At 41.4% G+C, this 26,855-nt stretch overlaps 1 long non-coding RNA gene across 1 annotated transcript in view; it reads left to right on the top strand.

Moving 5' to 3' along the window:
* Window positions 1-213: 213 nt before the first annotated feature.
* Window positions 214-26,855, top strand: part of LOC144331918 (uncharacterized) — a 184,348-nt gene continuing 157,706 nt past the window's right edge. The window contains exon 1 of the long non-coding RNA XR_013399515.1: window positions 214-525. This is a non-coding gene — a long non-coding RNA (uncharacterized LOC144331918). The remainder of the gene's footprint in view (window positions 526-26,855) is intronic.

Below are 26,855 nucleotides of genomic sequence, written 5' to 3' on the forward strand. Positions count from 1 at the left end.
TAAATACACCAATCAACACTCTGTGTCTAAGCTCAAGGCATGTAAACACACCAATCAGCACCCTGTCGAAATGGACCAATCAGCGCTCTGTAAAACGGACCAATCAACTCTCTGTAAAGCGGACCAATCAGCTCTCTGTAAAATGGACCAATCAGTAGGATGTGGGTGGGGCCAGGTAAGGCAATAAAAGCAGGTTTCTGGCGCTAGCCAGGTGCAACCTGGTTGGGTCGTGGTCGGTGTTTTGGAAGTGTGCTTTCACTGTTTATAGTTACAGTAGCTCTCATTGGTGCTCGCTGTTTGGGTCCACATTGTCTTTATGAGCAGTAGCAGTCACCACGAAGGTCTGCAGCTTCACTCCTGACGTCAGTGAGACCACGCACCCACCAGAAGGAAGAAACTCTGGACATGTCCGAACATCAGAAGGAACAAACTCTGGACATGTCTGAACATCAGAAGGAACAGACTGGATACACCCATCTTTAAAAACTAACACTCACTGCGAGGGTCCATGGCTTCATCTTTGAGGTTAGTAAGACCAAAAACTCGCCAATTCCAGACACAATGGTAGTTTTGTTCTAACATGTTTTCTAATTTTGGGTTGGGGGCTTAACTTGAGCAGCAATTTATTTATGGGAATGCTGCAAGATTTTGGTTGAGGGCTTTCATCTGTACTTGCTACTATAACGAGATACCTTAGAACAAGTAATTTATAAAAAATAAAAATTATTTCTCACAGCTCTGGAGGCTGGAATGTCCACGAATATTCAGTGTCTGGTGAGGGCCCCATTTCTGCTTCCGTGATGGTGCCTTGAAGACTGTTTTCTCACATGGGGGAAGGGACAGGAGGGGGATAAAGGGCCTTGCTAGTTCCATCCAGCATTTTCATAAGACAGTAGTCCCATCCTTGAGGGTAGAGCCGTGACTGCCTAAATATCTCCTAAAGGCCCTGCCTTTTACTATTGCTGCGTTGAAGATTGTTTCAATATACGTTTTGGAAGGGACACAAGGATTCTAACTACAGCAAGGTTGCATCCCTGCAGATAGAGTTTGCCGTTATTCCTGCCAGGTCAGAGTATAACACATTTTAGATGGTGGTTATTAGAGTCTCACTCTGTTGCCCAGGCTGGAGTGCAGTGGTGTGATCTCAGCTCACTGCAACCTCCGCCTCCCGGGTTCAAGTGATTCTCCTGCCTCAGCCTCCGGAGTAGCTGGGACTACTGGCGCCTGCCTCCACACCCAGCTTATTTTTCTGTTTTTAGTGGGGATGGGGTTTCACTATGTTGGCCAGGATGGTCTCGAGCTCTTAACCTCATGATTCTCCCACTTAGGTTCCCCAAAGTGCTTGGATTACAGGTGTGAGCCTTCACGGCCAGCCAAATTTTAGATGATTTTATGTTAACTTGTTCACATGGGGTTTACCGTAAGATTAAATACAAAAAAACCAAATACATAGGACAGCAGGCTCACCATTATGAATTCTCAGAGAAGACTTTTTTCCATCTCCTGGAGCCCAGGTTGAGGCACTTTTTTTTTTTTTTTCCTCTTGTTACTTCTCTTTGCTAGTGGCCAGATTTTCTTCTAGCCAACTGAGACCTTTCAAAAATTCAAGTTCTTCATGCTTGTAATCCCAGAACTTTGGGAGATGGAAGTGGCAGGGTCATTTGAGCCCAGGAGTTTGAGACCAGCCTGAGCGACAAATGAGACCCCCATGTCTACAAAAGAGATTTACCCAGGTATAATGGTGTGCGGTTGTAGTTCCAGCTACTTCGGAGGTTGAGGTGGGAGGATTGCTTGAACCTTGGGAGTTCGAGGCTGCAGTGCGCCCTTTAGGCCAAGCCACTCCAACCCTGGGTGACAGACCTTTCCTTAAAAAAAAAAAAAAAAAAAAATCCAAGTTTTATTGGAGGGCTTACTCTTCACTACTCATTAATGTTTGGCCCTTCTCCTTTCTCTCTTGGGCACTCAAATCTAAGACTTTGAAAACCAAGCTTGGTAAATGTCATTAGCGCACCCTCAGCATTGCTGTCAGCCTGGCTCTCTTGATTTCAATGATTTCTTTGTTTTCAGCCTTCGGAGATTTTCGTCCTTTCTGATGAGCTCCTCTGTGACTATGAAAAGATGTTTCTCTACTTCGCCCAGCATTCCTGGGTGTTTTTATTGGGAGGTAGTTCAGGAAGTCGTTTATTGTCAGACATGAAAGTCTCAAGAGGCAGTTTTTCCAGTTATGGTCATATAAGAAATAAAGAAAAACAGACGGTTTTTTTTTTTTTAAATTTTCTAGGTGAAGTAGCACAATAAAAACACAACAAATAGATGGGAAAGAATACAAATGTATAAAAAAGATAACGACATTATAGAGAATACCCACGTATTGTGCTCCAGATCTCATCTTGTTTCTTGCTGTTGTACTAGCACATTTTCACAGTCCATAGTGTGCATCTAGCCTGTTTGTAACCGCTGCATAGCACTCCAAAATATTTCTTCTTCATCTACCCACTTTATGGTAATGGACATAATCATTTGATGAATGTCTTACACATATTCTCTTATGAATGTCTGTGAGGATGTTTTAGGTAGATTCTGGGGAACATCATTGCTAGGTCATAGAGTACAATATATTTAATTTTTACTAAATCCTGCCAGATTGCTCCCCAGAACAGACAGCTGCAGTCTAGACTTTCTCCAGAACTGCATTGAATGTCCCTAAACATTCACATCCTCAATGCTTGGTGTTAGAGCGTTCTCATTTCTGCCAGGTGCATTGTGGCTTTAAATCACATTTCCCTGGTGTCTCTGAGTTATGTGCTTTTTAGACGTTACGCTTGTTTGAAATTCCTTTTTTTTGGAACCGGGTCTCGCTCTGTTGCCCAGGCTGCAGTGCAATGGCGTGATCTTGGCTCACTGCAACCTTTGCCTCTCAGGTTTAAGTGATTCTCCTGCCTCAGCCTCTCGAGTAGTTGGGATTACAGGCACCTGCCACCACACCCGGCTAATTTTTTGTGTTTTTAGTAGAGACAGGATTTCACCATGTTGGCCAGGCTGGTCTTCAACTCCTGACCTGGTGATCTGCCCACCTCGTCCTTTTTGTGTAAACTCAACAGCTTTTGTCCACATTTCTACTGGAGCTCATTTTTGTGGTTGATTTTACTATTAGTGTCTTGTCCATTATAAACATTCCTAGGAATCTTCCCTAATCTGTCATCTGGCAACTTTGTTGATACTGTTCTTTGTTAAAAAGTTCTTATTGACTGAGCGTGGTGGCTCATGCCAGTAATTCTAGCACTTTGGAAGGCTGAGAAAATTGCTTGAGGCCAGGAGTTTGAGACTAGCCTGGGCAACATAGCAAGATGCCATCTCTACAAAAAAAATTTTAAAATAGCCGGGCCTGGTTGTGAGCACCTGTGGTCTCGGGTACTTGGGAGGCTGAGGTGGGAGGATTGCTAGCCCAGGAGTTTGAGGCTGCAGTGAGCTTTGATTCCACCACTGCACTTCAGCCTGGGTGACAGAGAGAGAGCTTGTATCAGAAGAAAAAAGGCCTTATATGTAGTGTGCTAAACTGATATGATTTGTACTTCCCTCTCTGTCTCAAAAATATTATCTAACATTCCCTTCTTTTATAGTTTTCCTTGTCACAGTCATTAATTCGTCTGAAGTCCACTTTTGTTTAAGTGTTAGGGAGACATGAAATTTTGTTACTCCAAAAGTAAGCTGGTTTTTCCAGCATCATCAAAGAGTTAACCTCTCCCTCATTGACTTGTTGAGCCTGCTTGAATACATACTAAATTCCGGTTGGCCAATGTGGTGAAACCCCATTTCAACTAAAAATACGGAATTAATTGGGTGTAGTGGTGCACGCCTGTAGATCCAGCTACTTGGGAAGCTGAGGCAGGAGAATTGCTTCAACCCAGAAGGCGGAGGTTGCAGTGAGCTGAGATTGCGTTATTGCACTTCAGCCTGGGTGACAAGAGCAAAACTCTGTCTTGAAAAAAAAAATTCAGTAAACACAGGAGTCTCTCTCTCAGCTCTTTATTCTGGTCCATGAGTCTATGTGTCTATGCATGGTAATTTCTGAGTGTTTTAATTACTGTACTTTATTTTACATATCTGGTAAGGCGGCCGGGCGCAGTGGCTCACCCGTGTAATCCTAGCACTTTGGTGAGGCTGAGACGGGCGAATCATGAGGTCAGGAGATCGAGACCATGCTGGCTAACATGGTGAAACCCCGTCTTTATTAAAAATACAAAAAAATTAGCCGGGCATGGTGGCAGGCACCTGTAGTCCCAGCTACTCAGGAGGCTGGGGCAGGAGAATGGCGTGAACCCGGGAGGCAGAGCTTGCAGTGAGCCAAGCTTGGGCCACTGCACTCCAGCCTGGGCGACAGAGGGAGACTCCATCTCAAAAATAAATATCTGGTAGGGCAAGTTCTCTTTTGTTTTTCATTTTCAAACCTGGGTTAGCTACTTGTGGCATTTTCTTCTATATGATGTTGAAACCTGATGTAATACATTGAAAGTATGTTAAACAAATACGTACTTGTGTAGCACATTAGTGTGTAACCACCATTCAAATAAAGAGATGGAACACTGCAGATACCTCAGAAGCCTCCTTGTGACTTTTTTTTTAAATGGAGGTGAAATGTACATAATACACAACCACTTTAAAGTGAAACATTTTGTGCGTTCTCAATGTTGTGCAACCACCCAGTCTCTCTAGTTCCACAATTTTTCATCACCCCAGAAGAATACCCATGTCTATTAAGTAAGCATTCTCCATTTATCCTATCCTCACTCCCTCCTGGAAAGCACTAATCCAGTTTCTGTCTGTAAAGATTTGTCAATTCTGGATATTTAACAGAAAAGGAATCATACAACAGATGACCACTTACGCCTGGTTTCTTTCATTTAGCGTTAATGTTTTCCAGATTCATTCCTGTTGTAACATGTTTGAGTATTTCATTCCTTTTTGTGGCTGAATAATATTCCAATATGTGGATGCACATTTTGTTTATCCATTCATTTGTTGACAGACATTTGGGTTGTTTCCACCTTTTGGTGATTGTGAAGAAGTGCTGCTATGTGTGCCTCTTTTTAACCTCAACCCCTTCTCTCATTTTAGAAATGACTGCTTTCATGATGGTTTTATTTCTTCCTTCCCTTTGAAAAATAATTTTGCCACTTAATTGTGCATCCTTAAACAACATAATGTAGAATTGTCTGTTTTGAACTTTGTACAAATGTAATTACGCAGTATGTAGCGTTCTCTTTCCTGCTTTTGAATTTTAGTATCATATTTTGAAGATCCATCCGTGTGTAGCTGTATTTCCTTTTTATTGCTATATAACCTTTTCATTGGATATATATTTCACATTTAACTATCCTTGATAGAGGGCCATAAAATTTTCAGGATATATTTGAGTTCTTAGAAAATCCAACTGAAATATTGGTCGCATTTACTTAATTTGTAGACTAAATTGGGGATAACTGATATATTTACAATATTGTTGTCCCAGTCAAGACTACACACTGTCTCTCCATTAATTTAGATTATCATCTATGTCCACTAATAGTTTAAAATTTTTCAGTAGATGGGATATATTCTTAGGTTAATTCCTAGGGTGCTATTGTGAATAACATCATACTTTCTAGTAGGTTTGCACTAGTATAGAAAAATGTAATTGATTTTTATGAGTTGATTCTGTTGAAGGAAATAATGTATACAGTGGTTCATTTCCAAGACAAAGTGCCTTTAATTGGTTTAGGTCAGCAAAGTACAGAAGAAATAGGATATACTAGGCCCCTGTTTATGTAGCTGACACCTGCTTGTCGGCCCCCTACCTTAGTTGCCTTCATGGGTTCGGGACCAAAGAAGTTTAGCCTAAGATGAAAGTTTACTAGCAAGCAAAATAGCTCGCTTTGTCTGTTCTTATCAGCTTGCCCAGCTACTTAGGTCATAAGTCAAACACTTGAAGAGTCCCTGAGCTGACTAGGATAGCAGTGCATTATGGGCTGCAACAAAATGCAACAGGACAACCCTAAAGAAAACACCTAAAGTCTCTACCCCACAACTGGGAAGACTGTGACCTCTTAGTACTCAGCCTATGGGGAACCAGGGGATGGACCTTTGTAATAGGGGATAAATTGCTTGTTGGAACCATGCTTGGTGTGCCTGCCCACCAGACTCCTGCTCTTGGAACAGCGTCATTAAAAAGTTTTGCTTCCGGGTCTCTGAGCCCATTCTTTGGGTTTGGATGGGTAAGTTTGTTTCTTACACTGTTCTTGGCAACACTGCAGAGCTTATGTTACTCTTGTCATAGGTATTCTGTTTGAACCTTCCTTCCATGTCTGGATTAAACCTGATTTAGTCACATTGCAACTGTTAAAAAGTTTCAGTGTAATTCAGTTAATTTTTAATTCAGGATTTCTGCGTCAATGTTCATAAATGAAAGGCCAAATACATTTCTTCTCTTGTATTATCCTTATATAGCTTTGGAGCTGAGATTACACTGACCTCATAAGGTGCGCAGTTTTTGCTTTTAAAATTTTTTAGAACGCCTTGTAAAAGATTACAAATTTAGTAGAATTTCTTTGTAAAGCTATTTGGGACTGGGGCTTCAGGAGTGGAGATGTCTTTGATAACCATTTCTAGTCTTTAATTGCTTTATTTGTCATTTAAGTTTTCTATTTCTTCTGTTACCAAAATGGCACTTCATAACTTGCTAGGAATTTGTCTATTGCATATAGGTTTTAGAAATTTATTAGCATGTAATTATTGATAATATTTAAAACATAATTTCTAAAAAATTATTTGTTGTAATTCCCCCTTTTTTGTTTTGTATTTTACATACATCTCATTTTTTCTTTATTAATCTTAGAGGATGTATATTTTATTAGTCTTTTCAAAGGCCCAGCTCTTGGTTTTACTAACCATCGGCACTTTTTAACTCTCTATATCATTGATTTCTGCCATTATTTTTACTTTATTTCTCTGTGCGTATTTGTCTCTTACCTTCTCTTTTTCACTCTGTTGCTCCTTACGTAGTTTCTGGATTTGAATGTTTAGCTCCTTATGCTTAACCTTTTATATCTCTTCAAATAAACATTAAATTTTCTGTTTGCAATATGCCCTAAGAATTGACGTGCAGTGTTTTCACTAGCATTTGGTTGTCAATATTAATTTTTGATCTTTTATTTTATTTTCTTTTTTGAGACAGTCTTGCTCATCACCCAGGCTAGAGTGCAGCAGTACAATCTCGGCTCACTGCAATCTCCACCTACCAGGTTCAAGTGATTCTCCTGCCTCAGCCTCCCAAGTAGCTGAGACTGCAGGCATGTGCCACTACACTTGGTTAATTTTTTTGTATTTTTAGTAGAGATGGGGTTTCACCATGTTGGTCAGGCTGGTCTCAAACTCCTGACCTCAAATGATTGATCTGCCTCAGCCTCCCAAAGTACTGGTATTACAGGCATGAGTGACAATGCCTGGCCTGATTTATGTTTAAAGATAGGGTCTTGCTCTGTTGCCCAGACTAGAGTGCAGCAGCACAACCATAGCTCACTGTAACCTTGAATCCCTCGGCTCAAGTGATCCTCCTGCCTCAGCCTGTTCAGTAACTAGAACTACAGGTGCATACCACCATGCCTGAATAGTTTAAAAATTTTTTTTTGTAGAGATGAGCTCTTGATATGTTGCTCAGGCTGGTCTCAAATTCCTGGCCTCAAGTGATCCTCCTGCCTCTCAGCCTCCCAAAACACAGGAATCAGAGGCGTGAACCACCATGCCTGGCCAACAATATAATATTTTAATGAATGAATTTGCAACCCATAAGCTATTGGATAATGTGTTACATAATTTTCGGATATAGGAGATTTTAAAAAGTATCCTTTTATTATTTTCTAGTATTTCATTATTTTCAACATACAGTTTGTATATTATTAATCCTTAGTAATGTAATACGTCTTTTTTTGTAGCCTAATTATGGTCACTACTTTTTGTAAGTGTGCTCGAAAAGAACGTTCAGGTTGGGCGCAGTGGCTAACGCCTGTAATCCTAACACTTTGGGAGGCCGAGGTGGGCAGATCACCTGAGGTCAGGAGTTCCAGACCAGCCTGACCAATATGGTGAAACCCTGTCTGTACTGAAAACGCAAAAATTAGCCAGCTGTGGTGGCCCATGCCTATAATCCCAGCTACTCAGGAGGCTGAGGCAGGAGAATCTCTTGAACCTGGGAGGCAGAGGTTGCAGTGAGCCGAGATCATGCCACTGCACTCCAGCCTGGGCAACAGAGGGAGACCCTGTCTCAAAAAAAAAAAAAAAAGAAAAGAATGTTCATTTTGTTTGCTGGGCACAGAGAATGTTACACAACTAAGATACACAAATGTACACCTTTATATAACTAAGCCTGTAATTGTATTGCTTAGATTCTGGGTAGCCTCTACTTTTGTTTACATGATAACTTTCTTTTTTATTTTAATTTTTTATTTCCATAGGTTTTTGGTAGTTTCCCCCTGAGTTCTCGAAGTTCATTGTGTCATTCTTACGCCTTTGCATCCTCATAGCTTAGCTCTCACTTAGGAGTGAGAAAATAGAATTTTGGTTTTCCATTCCTGAGTTACTTCACTTAGAATAATAATCACCAATCCCATTCAGGTTGCTGCAAATGCCATTATTTCATTCATTTTTATGGCTGAGTAGTATTCAATTATACACACACACATACACACACATATATATAAATATATAACAGTTTCTTTATCCACTCATTGATTGATGGGCCTTTGGGTTGGTTTCACATTTTTGTAATTGTGAACTGTGTTGCTATAAACATGCATGAGCAATTATCTTTTTCGTAAGTGACTCCTTTTCCTCTGGGTAGATACCCAGTAGTGGGATTGCTGAATCAAATGGTAGTAATACTTTTAGTTCTTTAAAGAATCTCCACATTGTTTTCTATAGTGGTTGTACTAGTTTACATTCCCATTAGCAGTGTAGAAGTATTCCCTGTTCATTGTATCCACAACAATATCTATTATTTTTTGGATTATGGACATTCTTGCAGGAATAAGGTGGTATCAGATTGTGGTTTTGATTTGCATTTCCCTGATCATTAGTGATGTTGAGCATTTTTTCATGTTTTTTCGCCATTTGTATATCTTCTTTAAGAATTGTTTGTTTATGTTCTTGGCCCACTTTTTGATGGGATTGTTTGTTTCTTGCTAATTTGTTTGAATTTGTTGTAGATTCTAGATATTGGCCCTTTTTTGCATGTATAGATTGTGAAGATTTTCTGCCAGTTTGTGAGTTGCCTGTTTGCTGACTGTTGCTTTTGCTGTGCAAAAGCTCTTTAGTTTAATTAAGTTTCAGCTATTTATCTTTGTTTTTATTGCATTTGCTTTTGGGTTCTTGGTCATGAAATCCTTGCCTAAGTCAAGGTCTAGAAGAGATTTTCTGATGTTGTCTTCTAGAATTTTTATAGTTGCATGTCTTAGATTTAAGTCCTTGATCTGTTTTGAGTTGATTTTTGTATAAGGTGAGAGATGAGGATCCAGTTTCATCCACCTACATGTGGTTTGCTAATTAACCCATCACTATTTGTTGAATAGGGTGTTCTTTTTCCACCTTATGTATTTTTTTGCTTGTCAAAGATCAGTGGGCTGTAAATATTTGGGTTTATTTCTGGGTTCTCTATTCTGTTCCATTGGTCTGTGTGTCTATTTTTATACCAGTGTGTTGCTGTTTTGGTGACTATGACCTTATAGTATAGTATGAAATCAGGTAATGTGATGCCTCCACATTTGTTCTTTTTGGTTAGTCTTGCTTTGGCTCTGCAGGCTGTTTTTGGTTCCATATGAGTTTTAGAATTTTTTTTTTGTTGTTCTGTGAAGAATGATAGTGGCATTTTGGTGGGAATTTCATTGAATTGGTTGATTGCTTTTGGCAGTATGGTCAATTTCATAGTACCAATTCTACCCATTTGTGAGCACGGGATGTGTTTCTATTCGTGTCATCTATGATTTCTTTCAGCAGTGTTTTGTAGTTTTCCTTGTAGAGGTCTTTCACCTCCTTGGTTAGGTATTTTACTTTTTTGCAGCTGTTGTAAAAGGAGTTACGTTGTTGATTTGATTCTCAGCTTGGTTGCTGTTGGTATATAGGAGAGCTACTGATTTGTGTACATTAATTTTGTATCCAAAAACTTTGCCGAATTCTTGTATAAGTTCTAGGAGCTTTTAGGAGGAGTCTTTAGGGTTTTCTAGGTATACAATCATATTATGCATAACTGTTTTTAGAGGGGAGTGCTAAAATCTCCAACCATAGCTGAGGTTTTTATATGTTGTTATATGTTGAAGTCCAAGTCAGCACAGTGAGAAAAGAGAAGCAAAAAGATCAAGGATAGGAATAAATCTTTCATTATTTGTAGATATACTGTGTACATTAAAAATTTACATAAAATTATTAGAATTAATGAGATTCCCAAGGCCTTGGACAGTTCTACCTCCTGTGCCTCTGCAGAGTACTGTCCTCACAGCTGCTTTCATGGGTTTGCATTGGGTGCCTGCAGCTTTTCCAGATACACAGTGCAAGTTGTCAGTGGATTTGCCATTCTGGGGTCTGGTGGACAGTGGCCCTCTTGTCACAGCTCCATTAGGCAGTGTCCCAGTAGGGACTCTGCTGGGGGCTCCAACCCCACACTTCCCCTTCACACTGCCCTAGTAGAAGTTCTCCATGAGAAGTCTGCTCCTGCAACAGTCTTCTGCCTGGACATCCAGACATTTCCATACATTCTCTGAAACCTAGGCAGAGGCTCCAAAGCGTCAATTCTGTGCTCTGCACACCTACAGGCTTAACACCACATGGGAGCCATCAAGGTTTATGGCTTGCACCCATGGGGGCAGTGGCTTGAGACATATCTGGGGGTCTTTTAGCCAAGACTGGAGTTGGAGTGGCTGGGTGGCAGGAAGCAGTGTCCTGCAGTTGTGCAGAGCAGCAGGGCCCTGGGTTTGGCTTATGAAATCATTCTTCCCTCCTAAGCCTGTGGACCTGTGATGGGAGGGGCTGCCATGAAGGTCTCTGAAATGATATCCAGGCATTTTCCCTATTATCTTGGCTATTAACATTTGGCTCCTCTTTACATATGCAAATTTCTGCAGCTGGCTTGAATTCCTCCCCAGAAAATGGGGTTTTCTTTTCTACCACATGGCTGGGCTACACATTTTTCAAACTTCTACACTCTGCCTTTCTTTTAAATATAAGTTCCCGTTCCAGGTCATTTCTTTGCTCAGGAATGTAAGCATAGGCTGCTAGAAGCTGCCAGACCACATTTTGAAAGTTCTGCTGCTTATACAATTCTACCGCCAGATATCCTAAATCATCACTCTCAAATTCAAAGTTCTACAAATCCCTAAGGCAGGAGCACAATGCCTCCAACATCTTTGCAAATGCATAACAAAAGTAACATTTGCTCCACTTCTCAATAAGTTCCTTATTTTCATCTGAGAGTTGCTATCAGCATTTTGGTCACAACGATTTAACAAGTCTCTAGGAAGCCGCAAACTTTCCCTCATATTTCTGTCTTCTCCTGAGCTCTCCAAACTGTTCCAATCCCTGCCCATTACCAAGTTCCAAAACTGCTTCTGCATTGGGTATCTTTATAGCGATGCACCACTCCTGGTACCAATTTTCTGTATCAGTTCATTTTTATATTGCTATAAAGAACTACCCAAGACTGAGTAATTTATAAATAAAAGACATTTATTTGACTCACAGTTCCACAGGATATATAGGAAGCATGACTGAGGAGGCCTCAGGAAACTTAGTTATGGCAGAAGGCAAAGTGGAAGCAGGTACGTCTTACATGACCAGAGAAGAAGAAAGAGAATGAAGGGGGAAGTGCTAAACACTTTTAAATAACCAGATCTCATGAGAACTCACCATCATGAGAAGAGCAAGGGGGAGGTGTCTGCCCCCACGATCCAGTTACCTCCCACCCGGCCCCTCCTTCAACATTGGGGATTACAAATTCAACATGAGATTTGGTTGGGGACACAAATTCAAACCATATCACCATATAAACAAAAAGTACAAAATAACATTTCAGTAGATGTGGAAAATACACTTGATACAATTAAAAAACCATTCATGATAAACAGTCTTAGCAAACTAGGAAAAGGGAACTTAGTCTGACAAAGGTAGCTACAGAAAACTGACAAATAAATACTTTATTTAATGGTGAAATACTCAAAGCTCCCCCTCTAAGACTGAAAATGAGGCAAGGAGGCCTCCTGCCACCTCTTCAATTCAAGGCTGTGCTCAAAGTCTTGGCAAGTGAAACAAGGCAAGAAAAAGAAACAGGAAGTAGAAAGTTTGGAAAGGAAGAAAACAAATATAATTTGCTTACCTGGTGGTGGTTACCAGCATGTGTTCACTTTGTGATATTTCATTCAAATTACCAACTTTTAGGGTGGACCTGGCAAGTTTTTAAAATGCTGATATTTAACACCAGCACACAACTAAATACAATCTGGCTTTGCACTTTGATTTGTACACTTTGCAGTAAAAAATCTATTACAAATATAAAACCAAAAAAGATATATGAGATCTCCATTCATTGACATGGAAATCTGTTTATTATGTTACTCGTGGAAAACAGGCTGTAAAACTTCGTTATGATTCTAGTAAATGTATATATAGCATACATTTTTAAAAGTTTGTATATGGGAAGAATATCTTTGAAAAGATACACTCAAAACCTGTAATACTGTTTGTCTCTGGTGAGTGGAAGTGTGGAACTGAAGGTGACCAGTACTTCATTTTGTACCCTTTTGTTGTTTACCTAAAATTAAAAGTAAAATATTAAAATTTTATGAGAGTGGGTTCCCATGGTGACTAGTTTGAAGGACAACACTCATTTGGATGTGGAAGATGTTATATATTTTAAAAATAAAACAACTATTTCATTACTATATAGTACTTATCAAAATACTAACCTGAATACTCCAATTAAAAATCCCATTAGATTTTTCAGTAAAGAATATATAATTCAGATATATGACTGCTAATATTAAATGGAATATTTTACCTGCTCCTAAAGTTTATCTTATTTGGATGCCATTATCAACTTTTAGGGTGGACTTGGCAAGTTTTTAAAATGCTGATATTTCACACTAGCACACAATTAAACGCAATGGCTTACTGTGTCTTATAGTTTGTAGTTGTGTCACTCAAATTAGTCATAGCCTCCCAGTGCATTTAAAAATGATCCAATTTTTGGAAGCTGTGTCTGGGACGTATTTTGTGTCCTAGCAACACAACACTGAACACACTTCATGGTGTGCTAATGCTTACTGAATGGTACAACTGAGGATTGGGTGATTCTGTTTGATTCTATCTGTTCTCATTCCATGAGGCTCAGCAACATGCTCTATGGAAGCATAATCTTTCAGTTGCATTCATATATCCTTTCAGTAACTTTTCACTAACTGAGTCGAGAGCTTCTCCATCTGGGTTCCTGCAAGACCAATTTCTGACCCATGGAGCAGTGGATAACACCAACTTCACTAAGCTTACATGCCCAACTGTGGAAGCTAACTTCATTTTACAGTAATTCTACATTGCCAATACAGGTGGTGTAACATGTTAGTTCATAGATTAGCCTTTGGCATTAGAGAAATACAGCTCTTGGTGTGTCTCATGAGCAACTTAGTTAACTGAGACTCAGTTTTCTCATCTGTACGATGGAGATAACAAAACTAATTCTGCCTCAAAGGCATTGTGATGCTTGAAGGAGGCAATATAGAGAAGTGTCCATATGGTACCTGATACTCAATTTATATCAGTTATTGTTTTCATTCTTATGACTTAATATGCACCTACTTATTAAGTACAGTCCATATGCGGCATACTGATGTTTTGGCCAATGACAGACCATGTATATGACAGTGATTCCATAAGATTATAAAGGAGTTGAAAATTTCCTTTTGCCAAGTCATGTCGTAACTGTTGTAATTGTAATATATAGCACAATGCATTAGTTGTGTGTCTGTGGTGATGCTGATGCTGGCATAAACATTTACTGTGTTGCCGGTCATGTCAAAGTATAGTACATATAATCATGTGTACAGCACATAAAACTTGATGATCATAGATGATGATGTAATTGGTTTACTGTATTTACTATACTATACTTACTGTTATTTTAGAGTGTGCTTCTCCTGCTTATACAAAAGAACATTTTTAAAACAACCTTGGGAAGGTCCTTGAGGAGGTATCCAAGAAGACATTGTTATCATAGGAGGTGACAGCTTCATGAGCATTATTGTCCCTAAAGACTATCTAGTGAGACAAAATGTAGAGGCGGAAAACAGTGATATTGATGATTCTGATTCTGTGTAAGCTTAGGCTAGTGTGTGTGTGTGTGTGTGTGTGTGTGTGTGTGTGTGTGTGTGTGTGTTTTTCTGAGACGGAGTTTTACTCTTGCTGCCCAGGCTGGAGTGTAATGACACAATCTCAGCTCACTGCAAATTCCACCTCCCTGGTTCAAATGATTCTCCTGTCTCAGCCTCCCAAGTAGCTGGGATTACAGGCATGCGCCCCCATGCCCAGCTAATTTTGTATTTTTAGTAGAGATGGGGTTTCCCCATGTTGGCCAGGCTGGTCTCGAACTCCTGACCTCAAGTGATCCACTTACCTTGGCCTCCCAAAGTGCTGGGATTACAGGTGTGAGCCACCCCACCTGGCCATGTTTGTGTCTTAATTTAATTCAATTAATTTTTTTTCAAGAAACGGGGTCTCACTAGGTTGCCCAGACTGGAGTGTCATGACTATTCATAGGCACAATCCCGCTACTAATCAGTGTGGGAGTTTTGACCTGCTCCATTTTCAGCTTGGGTCAGTTCACCCCTCCTTAGACAACTCAGCCATCCCCTGCTCCTGAGAGGTCGTCATATTGATATTAAACTTAGTGCGGACACCCAATTGGCATAGGGCACTAGAGCCCAGAGCTCCCAGGCTCAAGCCATCCTCCCACCTCAGCCTCCCAATTAGCTGTGACTACAGGCATGTGCCACTGCACCTGGGCATTTTAAACAAAAAAGTTTAAAAAGTAAAACAAAATTAAAATTTTTAAAAATAGAAAAAAGCATATAGAATAAGGAAATAAATAATTTTTGTACAGCTGTCTGTGTATTTTAAGGTGAGTGATATTACAGGAGAGTAAACAAGTTTAAAAAATTAAAGTTTATAACATAAAGAAGTTACAGTAAATTAAGGTTAGTTTATTAAAAAAATGTAAAATAAATTTAGGGTAGCCAAAGTGTGCAGTGTTTATAAAGTCCACAGTAGTGCACAGTAATGTTCTAGGGCTTCACATTCATTCACCACTCACTCACTGACTCATCCAGAGCAACTTCCAGAGCAACTTCCAGTCCTGCAAGCTCCATTCATGGTGAGTGCTGCATACAGATGTACAACATTTTATCTTTTTTTTTTTTTTTTTGAAACAAGAGTCTTGCTCTGTCGCCCAGGCTGGAGTGCAGCAGCGGGATCTCAGCTCTCTGCAAGCTCCGCCTCCTGGGTTCACGCCATTCTCCTGCCTCAGCCTCCTGAGTAGCTGGGACTACAGGCGCCCACCACCATGCCTGGCTAATTTTTTGTATTTTTAGTAGAGACGGGGTTTCACCATGTTAGCCAGGATGGTCTCAATCTCCTGACCTCGTGATCCACCCACTTGGGCCTCCCAAGGTGTTGGGATTACAGGCATGAGCCACCGTGCCCAGCCCACATTTTATCTTTTATATCATATTTTTACTGTACCTTTTCTAGGTTTAGATACCCAAATACTTACCATTGTGTTAAAATTGTCTATCATATTCAGTACAATAACATGTTGTACAGGTTTGCAGCCTAGGAGGAATAGGCTGCACCCTCTAGGTTTGTGTAAGTACACTCTATGATGTTCGCACATCAAAGAAATTACCTAATGACACATTTCTCAGAATGTGTCCTGGCTGTTCAATGATGCATGACTCTACTTAATGCATCAGACAGTGCTTTGTATAGGCAGTACCACCGTTCTGGTTCTTAAGAAGTTTTGGATGTAGGGAGTATGATGATTTATGTGAAACACTCAGTGAACAATTCGGTTGTGTGCTTAAACATGTCGACTTGTGTGGTAGTGATGTGAGCTCCAGAGAAGAGAGCTGTGTTGATGGAATAATCATGGAATTATATCTTCAAGGGTGGATCTTCTGTTGACCTTGGTGGATAGATTTGATTTAATTGAATGGACAAAAAGAAGGTGGCCTTCTAACTGGAGAGGAGGAACACTGATGAAGGCCCAGAGGTGGGGAGGAGTGTGGTGTACTAAGGCGCTAGAGTTTGTCATTTCTACTCCCATTCTTCGACTCCTCTTTCTCCTGAAGTGAGCAGAAACATCCTCCCCAACGTTCAGCATGACTTTCAGCAACGCTCTTGGGTTGTCTCCGGGCTTCAATTTCCTTGATACAGAAGGGCTGGGCTCCCGGCTAAACCCCACCCTGAATACTGGAACTGTGGCCCTAAGTGAAACAGCTTACCCCGTTTTTCCACCCAAATGTTACCTTTTTGGTCTTCCCTGCCCCTATCCTGTGCCCCAAAAAGACTTCAACCGGCAGAGCAACAGAAACAGCCAAGTGGCAATCAGAGAAGCAACTGAGCATCATAGACTATGGATAGACACAGCTAACTTCAGATGGTGCGGCTTTGGAGAGGAGCCTGGCCGGAGATGGCTGGGCTTCAGGGAAAGATCCCCTTCCCATCATCCTCTTCCCTTTCCAGCTTCCCTTTCTGCTGAGAGCCACCCACCACCCAATAGATTGCTCCACATATATCACCTTTCAAGTGGTTCATGTGACCTGATTCTTTCTGGACGCTGGACAAGAACCCAGGTGCTGAGAGGGCAGGGGCTGCCACCCGGACCCTCCACTGAGCCAGTTGGCACTTGGCTGTTTCCAGATATAAGAGCTGAAAAAGCATTGGTTGTAACATGCTTGGATGATGCTGCCAGCCTGCACAGAACCTGTTCCTACCAGAGAGGAGTGATTGGCCGGTTCCAGCATTTGTTCACTCTGGTTCCTGCACTCTCACTTGCACACTCCCTTCTGTGAGAAGTGGCTGACGCCAGGCTGAGTGAAATGAGCCACTCCAGTTTCTGCCCATGAAGCGGGTCAAGGGAACTATCCTATCTTATCTGGAGGCTTGCCCCGGATACCTCAGACAAGAGAGTATATGAGGAAATGTCTCTTTTGGGTGAAAGGAATGTTAGCTCCGTGGCTGTTTTCCTTCACGGAGGTCTGTCACATGGGACTGGAATTAGGTCCTGGGGAATGAAAGGTGAATTAGGTCCTGGGGAACGAAAGGCATCTGGCTGAGGCCACTCCTCAGCGTTGCTGGAAGGCCCCAAGACTAAACTCCATCCACGACTGCATTAACAGGCGTCGGCCCAAATCCCCAGACTTTGCTGTGATATCTTTGTATCTTTTCTTCTTTCATGGCTGCAAATGGCTTCTCTTTTCTTTTCCTTTTTTTTTTTTTTTTGAGAGGAAGTCTTGCTCTTATCCCACAGGCTGGAGTGCATGGTGCGATCTCGGTTCACTGCAACCTCCATCTCCCAGGTTCAATGATTCTCCTGCCTCAATCTCCTGAGTAGCTAAGACTACAGGCACCCACCACCATGCCCAGCTAGTTTTTGCATTTTTAGTAGAGACGGGGTTTCACCATGTTGGCCAGGCTGGTTTCGAACTCCTGACCTCAGGTAATCTGACCACCTCGGCCTCCCAAAGTGCTTGGGATTACAGGTGTGAGCCACCGCGCCTGACTGGCTTCTATCTCTTTTATAAAGAGTTTTTCTACAAACTGCAGAGATGTCAGGTGGAATGAGTGTTTGATCTAGCTATTAGATACGCAATTCAGAACAATGTGATTCCCGTTTGTTCTTAGAGTTGCCATCCCCACACTCACCCCAACAGCTGCAGGCAGGCATGGTGCATGGTGGTTCCTCTGCTCACTCCCTCCCCTCCCTGCTTAGGAGGCTGGGCATGTCTGCCGCATGTGTGCGCCATGTTCAAGGGCTAAGCGAGGCAGCAATGAGCTGCGCATGCCTCCCAGTCCCCAGGGCAGCCTCAGGGGTTAGGGGTTCCATGCAGCCAGATGGCTGGCACCTCCCACTTGGCTGGAAAAAGGATGGGAAAGTGATCTTTTCCTAAAGCCTAGCCGTTTCTGGTCAGACCCCTTTCCAAAACTGCACTGTCTGAAGTTAGCTGCATTTCTCCATAGTCTCTGATGCTCACTTGGTTCTCTGACTGCCACTCAGCCGCTTATACCTTGACACTCAGCTGTTTGTTTTGCTCTGCCCCTGAAGTTTATGGGCACAGGATAGGGGTGGAGCAGGCCAAAAAGGCAACATTTGGGTGGAAAAACAGAGTCAGCTGTTTTCACTTAGGGCCACGGTTCCATGGTTAAGTGTTGTAAGTGTTGGGGTTTAGCCGGGAGCCCAGCCCTTCTGTATCATCCTCATCTGTGAGACAAAGGTGCTGATGACCCAGGCAGCTCTAGAGCCAAAGGTTCCACCACGGTACCCAGTCTTGTTTTACTCACCAAAGCCTATTAACATGACTGATCTCCAAAGCATAATGCCAGCATTCAAGATGCTGATATAAACCACAGCTATTAAACCACCTGAACAGGCAAAGAGAGAGAAAGTCACATTTGACTCACTGTCCTGAAAGTTACTCCTGCATCAAGTACCCTGTATACTCCCCACCACACCCAGGTCTCCACATTCAGGTGCTTTGTCTCTTTAATTCAGTGAGTCTTACAACTTATGCTTAGTTTTAGTCCATCCTGTTTTCTCTCTTTAATATCCTTCATGATCTCTTGTTGGATTCTTATCTTGCCCTTCTGTGTCACAAGTTCCTAATTCCCCTTTAATTCCCTTTCTTAAAAATTTTTATCATTATTTTTTAAGACAGGGTGGAGTGCAATGGCATGATCACAGCTCACTGCAGCCTGGATCTCCCAGACTCAAGCAATCTTCCCACAGCCTCCTGAGTAGCTGGGACTACAGGTGTGTGTCACCACACCCGGCTAATTTTTAAAATTTTTGTGGAGACAGTTTTGCCGTGGTGCCCACACTGGTCTCAAACTCCTGGGCTCAAAGGATCCTCCTGCCTCAGCCTCCTGAAGTGCTGGGATTACAGGCATGAGCCACTGCACCTGGCCTGGAAGCAACAGTTAACAGCCAGTGCCAACTGGAAGAACGGGGTTAACTCAAGCCCTAAAAGTGACCCAGCTGTGACAACCCAAAATGCCTCCAAATATTACCAAGTGCCTTCTGGGAAGAAAAACCCAATTCCCACTCCTCTGCACTGTGAACCACTGATTGAGGGCATTCTGTGCCTCACTTTGATTCTCTCCCCTTGGTCTCTGGTGAACTGCCAGCGACACACCCAGCATCCAAGATTAGCACTGTTGCTGGAAAGGAGTGATGAGAGCTTCCACTCTCAAAACCTAGGCAGTGGGTGCCTAGGACAGAACTGCCCCGACAAAAACCCCATCTGATCAGACCTGAGCGGGTGGTCCATGGCTGCTGCCTCCTTATCATTTCTTTTCTGTGTTCCCAGTCTGTTACCTGGTGCCTGCAGTGTCCCTCCCCACCCCAAACATAATCGCTGTTGTCCCTGTTAGACCCCTGGGAGGGACCCAGCCAGCTCAAGCTGATTTCTAGTGGGAGGACACTACTTAGGTCCCCCTGCTTCTGTTCTTTTCATTGTTCAGTCCCCCCCAGGCCGTAGCAATGTCATTTACAGACTTAGGGTAAATGCAAAAGCTGGAGACTGCTGCTTCAATGTCTACTGGACTCCACCAAGAAGTAGAGTGTGCCAATGTAAGTACTTGGGTGGTGAGAGTAGCCTCACCTGAGATGGTATGAATGCCAGCAATTTTCAGCAAGATTGTAAACACCCAATTTCCTAAACTATCTTCATGAACATGGCAGAAGAGCAAGCCTCCAACTGAAATGAACACAGAGTCAGCAGGCTTCACTTTCACTTCCACCTGAATCCACACTGATTCCACAAAGACACTGACCTTAGAAGCCATCTACCAGAGGTGGTATCTGAATAGCACTACATTACCGGTGGACACTAGGTAAGGTTCATCCAAGTTTTGTTGAGCATAGGCTTGTGCCCCATGAGTTCAGCCAAGGTTAGTACTTTTAGGGCTTGAGTTAACCCCGTTCTTCCAGTTGGCACAACTTAGCCTCTTCCACTCTGGAGCTTCAGAGAGGGAGTTAGCTTAGAGAGTTAGTAGTTCTTACAGTTCCAGCACTGGAAAAAGGGAATGGGAATGACTTCTCAGGGATCAGCAAACTTTTCCTGTAAAGGCAAGTTTGCTGGCCACATACCATCCGTTTTTTTTTTTTTTTTTTTTTTTTTTTACAACCTTTTAAAACTGTAAAAATCATTCTTGGCTCAAGGGCTGCACAAAGTCCATCATTAGCCAGATTGACCTGCTGACTGGATTTGTTGACCCCTGGCTTAGTTGACACTGATTTTGAAACATCTGCACATCATTTAACTGGATAACCCCGTGCTTTGTTATTCTGATCTCCAAAGCCAGGAATATGATGGACAGAGATTTATCTATCCCTTTACTCACTAACTACTTCCTGAGTGCCAACCATGTCATAGACACACAGCAGTGTTCGGAAGACACAAGTTACGAAAACTCAGTTGATCTCCTCCAGAGCTTATGTTTAATGAAGGAGATAAACCACAAAATAGGCATTTTCCATGCATTGTGATAGGTGCCACTATTCCAGTTATTCATTGGAGTTGAATTCCAGTTATTTATGGAGTGCCTTCTGTGCTAAACATGTTCTCAGCACAGGGGGACGGTAATGCAGTGAACAAGGCAGGAGGCCCTTGGTCTCAGGAAGCATGCAGTGAAGTGGAGAAGCTAGATAAACAAATAAACTACTTTCACATGGTGGCAGGCATGTCACAGAAAATAAAAACAGTAGTGAGGCTGGGTGCAGTGGTGCACACCTATAATCACACCTTGTTAGGAGGCTCAGTAGGGGGATTTCTTGAGCCCAGGAGTTCAAGTGTCCTGGACCAAAACGAGGGTCAGGCTGCCTACTTTCGTGACCCAATAATAAGATGCAGATGAACTGGGAAAGGAGAGTTTTTATTTCTGTAACTGGTTACAGGGAGAAGGCCTGGAAATTATCACCAGACCAATTCAAAATTACAGTTTTTTAGAGGTTATGTGCCTTCTAAGCTATATGTCTACGTGTAAGTGTGCATTTATCTGAAGACATAAGTGATTAACTTCTGTAACTGAGATCTGAGTCCTGAAGACCTTCCTCTGGAGACTTAGTAAATTTTCTTAATCTAAATGGGCCCAGGTGCTGGGGTGATTACCTTTATCTTGTCTTCTGCTGAATCATAGAGGTTTCATGAATTCTTGCAGACCTGCAATGAACTTGTTTCTGGAGACCTGGAGAGTTTTTTTCAGACCCCCAATGAAACTTGCTTAATTCTAAATGGGTCCTGTTAAGAATTCCTTTTTTATCTTACCATGCTTCAAGGCCCAGGAAAGGCCTGGACAAAGCATTCCAGCATTTGCATAAGAGCATTGGCTCTATCAGCTTTTAATATTTAACTTCACCACTCCATCAGTGCTGAAACAGTGGTTAGAGGCCTGCGTTAGTGAGACCTGGACTGCCACAGCAGTGAGTGATGATCACATTTATGAATAGCCACTGCACTCCAGCCTGGGCAACATAGCAAGACCCTGTCTCTAATTAAAAACAAAAACCAAGACCAGAGTAATGGAATAGAGATTGACTGCATGCATCCTTGGAAGGCCTCTTCAAGGAAGTGCTATTTTTCTTTCAAGGAATGATACAGCGAGTCAGCCATGCAAAATCTGGGAGAAGAACATTCCAGACGCAGCACAGAGCAACTCTAAAGGGTTTTGAGTTGGAATAAGCTTGCTGGATTTGAGAATCAGTGAGGCAAGCAGTGTGACTAGAGCACAGTGTGTAAACAGTAGGAAATGAAATCCATTTAGAAAGGTAGAGTGGGGCTTCAGCAGGACAGCCCTTAAAAGCCAGAACAAGTAGTTAAAGTTTTCTTGTACAGGTGGTGGAAACTCCTGGATTCTTTTAAGCACATGACCTACTGATATGAGATGGGTAAGTCTAAGGTTCCTGGGAATATAGAGGAGGGACCTGTAACCTAGGCTTGGGAGGTAAAGATGATGCTTCTGCCTTTTATTTTTTGCAAATATTAAGTTATTTTTTTCTCTACCGTGGCTTAATAACAAAGGCCAACAAGTAATTTAGAGGACCCTGAGTAAATTGCTGGGATAAATCCAGCATAATCTTGAATCCTGCTCGTTGCTTTTTTTGTCTTGGTTCTGTTTCTTGGGCTAGATATTACATAACTCACTGACCTCTTACTGAAGACACAGAGGAATAAATACAGAATGGAGAGAAGGAGCTCACTCTGATAGCTACCAAACCTCTTCTTGATATATTCTGGCACTGTCACCACCTGTACAAGCAATGAGACAAGTCACCATCAACAGCGAGTGCTGAAGACACAGACCCACAAGGATGAGTCTTGCTCACAAGTGTTGGTTGTTACAGACACATGGCTGATTCTGGGAGTAACCCAAGAATACAAGATGGGGAGTCGCTGCCTCTGGCATCTGTTAAGATGGGAGAAATAAGAAAGGAGAATCAACACCACTGTCTCCTAGGAGTTTGGGATCCAGCTTCTTGTGCAATATTTGATGCAGAAGAAAATCCAGCTAACTGAGGATGGTAATGATGACAAATCCCTTTTATGGAATAATCATAGAGCAAAATCAAATTCTTAATCACATAGTACAAAGATAGCCAGTGTTCAAGAGAGACAGGTCCTGACTACACAGCTCTGTGACTTGTCCTGTGCCAACACAGCCAGTGTGCACGCTGGTGTCCCACACAATCCTGTTCTATCCTGTGCACACCAGGAGGACAGGAACCATGCCCTTTTTGTTCACTATATCCTGGACCATAGCTCAGTGCCTGGCTCATGGTAGGTGAATAGATAATTGTAAAATGAATATTGTTCCACTTTCTATCCTGACTATTCTCATGTATTCTTGTTCACTGACCTCAAACATGTCTACTTTAAGTTCTTTTTTTTTTTTTTTTTAGACAGAGTCTCACTCTGTTGCCCAGGCTGGAGTGCAGTGGCGCAATCTCGGTTCACTGCAAGCTCCACCTCCCGGGTTCACGCCATTCTCCTGTCTCAGCCTCCCAAGTAGCTGGGACTACAGGCGCCCGCCACCACACCCGGCTAATTTTTTGTATTTTTAGTAGAGACAGGGTTTCACCGTGTTAGCCAGGATGGTCTCGATGATCTGACCTTGTGATCTGCCCGCCTCGGCCTCCCAAAGGGCTGGGATTACAAGCGTGAGCCACCGCGCCTGGCCTTAAGTTCTATCTCAAATTCTACCTGCTTAATGATGACTTATTTGGGGACTTCACAAGAACCATATGCCCTCTTCTAAATACCTGTAGCTTTTATTATTTTCACCTTTGATTTGGCTCTAAATCATAGATGACTCAGTTTCTCAGCAAGGTCCCAAGCTTCCCAAGCTGTTTCACACTTACTAATATCTTTGCTAGGGCTGCCATAACAAAGTAAACTGTTCATTCTGCCCTGCCTTGACTTTTCTGCAGAAACCTCAATAAAGGCAGTATCCCGACCTTTCCCCTTATCTTTTTCCTCTTGACTGCCTAATGTCTTTCCCATATGGCCTTGCATGGCATGCCATGCCTCCTGTCTCTAGGACCTGTGAGTATGATGAACTTTGTTTTTTTTTTTTTTTCACTGAGCTTCTCCTGTGTCTTCTCCTGTGGCTGCACCCAACCCATCTGACCAGCTCATGAAGAATACAAAACAGAGTGTGTATTGATATCATATTTATTTGCTTAGTTTATAAATGGTGTCTTGTTCTCTTGCCCAAACTGGCTTTGAGCTCTTGGACGACTCAATCAGTCCTCCCACCTTGGCCTCCCAAGTAGCTGTGACACCATGACTGGCTTAGTATCTTAATTGAATTAGCATTTCCTTAATGATAACCTTTTAATGTAATTATTTGCCATTTGTATATATCTTTTGGTTAAACATCTGTTCAGACCTTCTTGTTAACTGAGTTACAAGCTTTAAATATATACAGATTCCGGATATAAGTGTTTTATTGTAAATACGTTTTACAAATATTTTCTCCCAGTCTCCAGCTAGCCTAGCTTTACTTTTTTTAAAATTTCTAATTGACACATAATAATTGTATATATTTATGGGATACAGAGTAATATTTTAATACATGTATACAATATGGAATGATAAAGGTAATTAACATATTGATCACCTTGAACATCTAATATTTCTTTGTGTTGTGAACATTCAAAATTCTCTTCTCTAGCTTCTCAGACATATACACTAAATTATTTTTAACTATCTTTACCCTACAGTGCTGCAGAACAGTAGAACTTATTCCTCCCATCAGCTGTAACTTCATATTATTAACCAGCCTCTCTATCCTCCCCAGACCCCCTACTCTTCCCGTTTCTGTCAGCTAAGTTTTTTTAGTTCCCATATAGAAGTGAGAACATGTGATATGTATCTTTCTGTTTGACTTATTTCTCTTAGTATAATGTTCTCCAGGATCATCCATGTTGCTGTGAATGACAAAACTTTATTCTTTTTTTTTTTTTTTTTTTTTAAATCCATTCATTTGTTGATAAGACATTTAGGCTGATTCATTATTTTGGCTATTGTGAACAGCACTGCAATAAAATGGGTGGGCAGATGTATGTATGTCTTCGACATACTGCTTTCCTTTTGTTTGGATAAATACCCAGTAACGAAATTGCTGGATTGTGTGATATTTCTATTTTCAGTTTTTTGAGAAAATTCCATACTGTTTTCCGTAATGGTGGTACTGACTTACATTCCCACCAATAGTGTGTAAGAGTTCCCTTTTCTCCATTGATAATAGCCATTCTAAATGGGGTGAGATGTGGTTTTGATTTGCATTTCCCTGAGGATTAGTGATGTTGAACATTTTAAATACACTTTTGGACCATTTAAATATCTTGTTTTGAGAAATGTGTACTCAGATACTTTGCTAATCTTAAAATTGGATTATTTGGGATTTTTGCTGTTTAGTTGTTTGAGTTCCTTTTGTATTCTGGATATTAGTCCTTTGCTGGATGAGTAGTTTGCAAATATTTTCACCCATTTAACAGGCTCTTTACTTTGCTGATTGTTTCCTTTTCTGTGCAGAAGCTTTTAAGTTTGATACAGTCCCATTTGTCCATTTTTTTTGTTGTTGCCTGTGCTTTACCCATAAAATAAAGTTTTACCTGTTAAATCTTACCTATAAAATTACTGATTTATATAAATTTATGAGGTACAAGTGTAACTTTGTTACATGTATAGATTGCATAGTGGTGAAGTTACTCATAAAATCTGTCTAGACCAATGCCCTGAAGCAGTTCTTTATATTTTCTTCTAGTTTTATAGTTTCAGGTCTTACATTTAAATCTTTATTCGATTTTGAGTTGCTTTTCATATATGGTGAGAGATAGGGATCTAGTTTTATTCTTCTGCAAATGGATATCCAGTTTTTCCAGCACCACTAATTGAAGAGGGTGTTGTTTCTCCAATGTATGTTCTTGATGCCTTTGTTAAAGATCGGTAGGCTGTAAATATGTGAGTGTATATCTGGGTTCTCTATTCTGTTCCATTGGTATATGTGTCTAGTTTTATTACTAATATGATGCTGTTTGGGTTACTAGAGCTTTTTATTATATTTTAAAGTCAGGTGGAGTGATGCCTCCAGTTTTGTCCTTTGTTCTCAGTATTTCTTTACACAAAGTCTTTTGTGGTTTGATGCAAATTTTGTCATTTTTTTTCTATTTCTGTGAAGAATGTTGGTATTTTGGTAGGACTTTTAATCTGTAGATTGCTTTGAGTGTTACGGTCATTTTAACAATATTCTTTTAATCCATGAGCATGGGATATCTACATTTTTTGGTATCCTTTTCAATTTGTTTCATTAGCGTTTTGTAGTTTTCATTGTAGATATGTTTTACCTCCTTGATTAAATGTATTCTTTGGTATTTTATGTTTTTGGTAGCTATTCTAAATGGAATTAATTTCTTGATTTCTTTTTCAGTTAGTTCATTGTTGGTGTATAGAAATGCTACTGATTTTTGCATGTTAATTTTATATCCTGAATATCACTGAATTTGTTTATCAGTTCTTTTTTTTTTTTTTTTTTTCTTTTTGAGACGGAGTCTTGCTCTGTAGCCCGGGCTGGAGTGCAGTGGCCAGATCTCAGCTCACTGCAAGCTCCGCCTCCCGGGTTTACGCCATTCTCCTGCCTCAGCCTCCGGAGTAGCTGGGACTACAGGCGCCCGCCACCTCGCCCGGCTAGTTTTTTGTATTTTTAGTAGAGACGGGGTTTCACGGTGTTAGCCAGGATGGTCTCGATCTCCTGACCTCGTGATCCACCCGTCTCGGCCTCCCAAAGTGCTGGGATTACAGGCTTGAGCCACCGCGCCCGGCCCTGTTTATCAGTTCTAATGTTACCGGTGGCAGAGATCTGAGTCACCCTGAGTTACCAGCAGCCTATCCATAAGGGTCCATAGCAACTTCAGTTCTTGCCTTCTCAGAAGAAATAATTCCCCTGAGGGGCATAAAGCAGAAAAAGAGACCAAGGCAAGTTCCAGTGCATAAATGGAGGCTTATTCAAAAAGG

This window comes from Macaca mulatta, chromosome 10 (assembly GCF_049350105.2).
Source record: "Macaca mulatta isolate MMU2019108-1 chromosome 10, T2T-MMU8v2.0, whole genome shotgun sequence".
NCBI lineage: Eukaryota > Metazoa > Chordata > Mammalia > Primates > Cercopithecidae > Macaca > Macaca mulatta.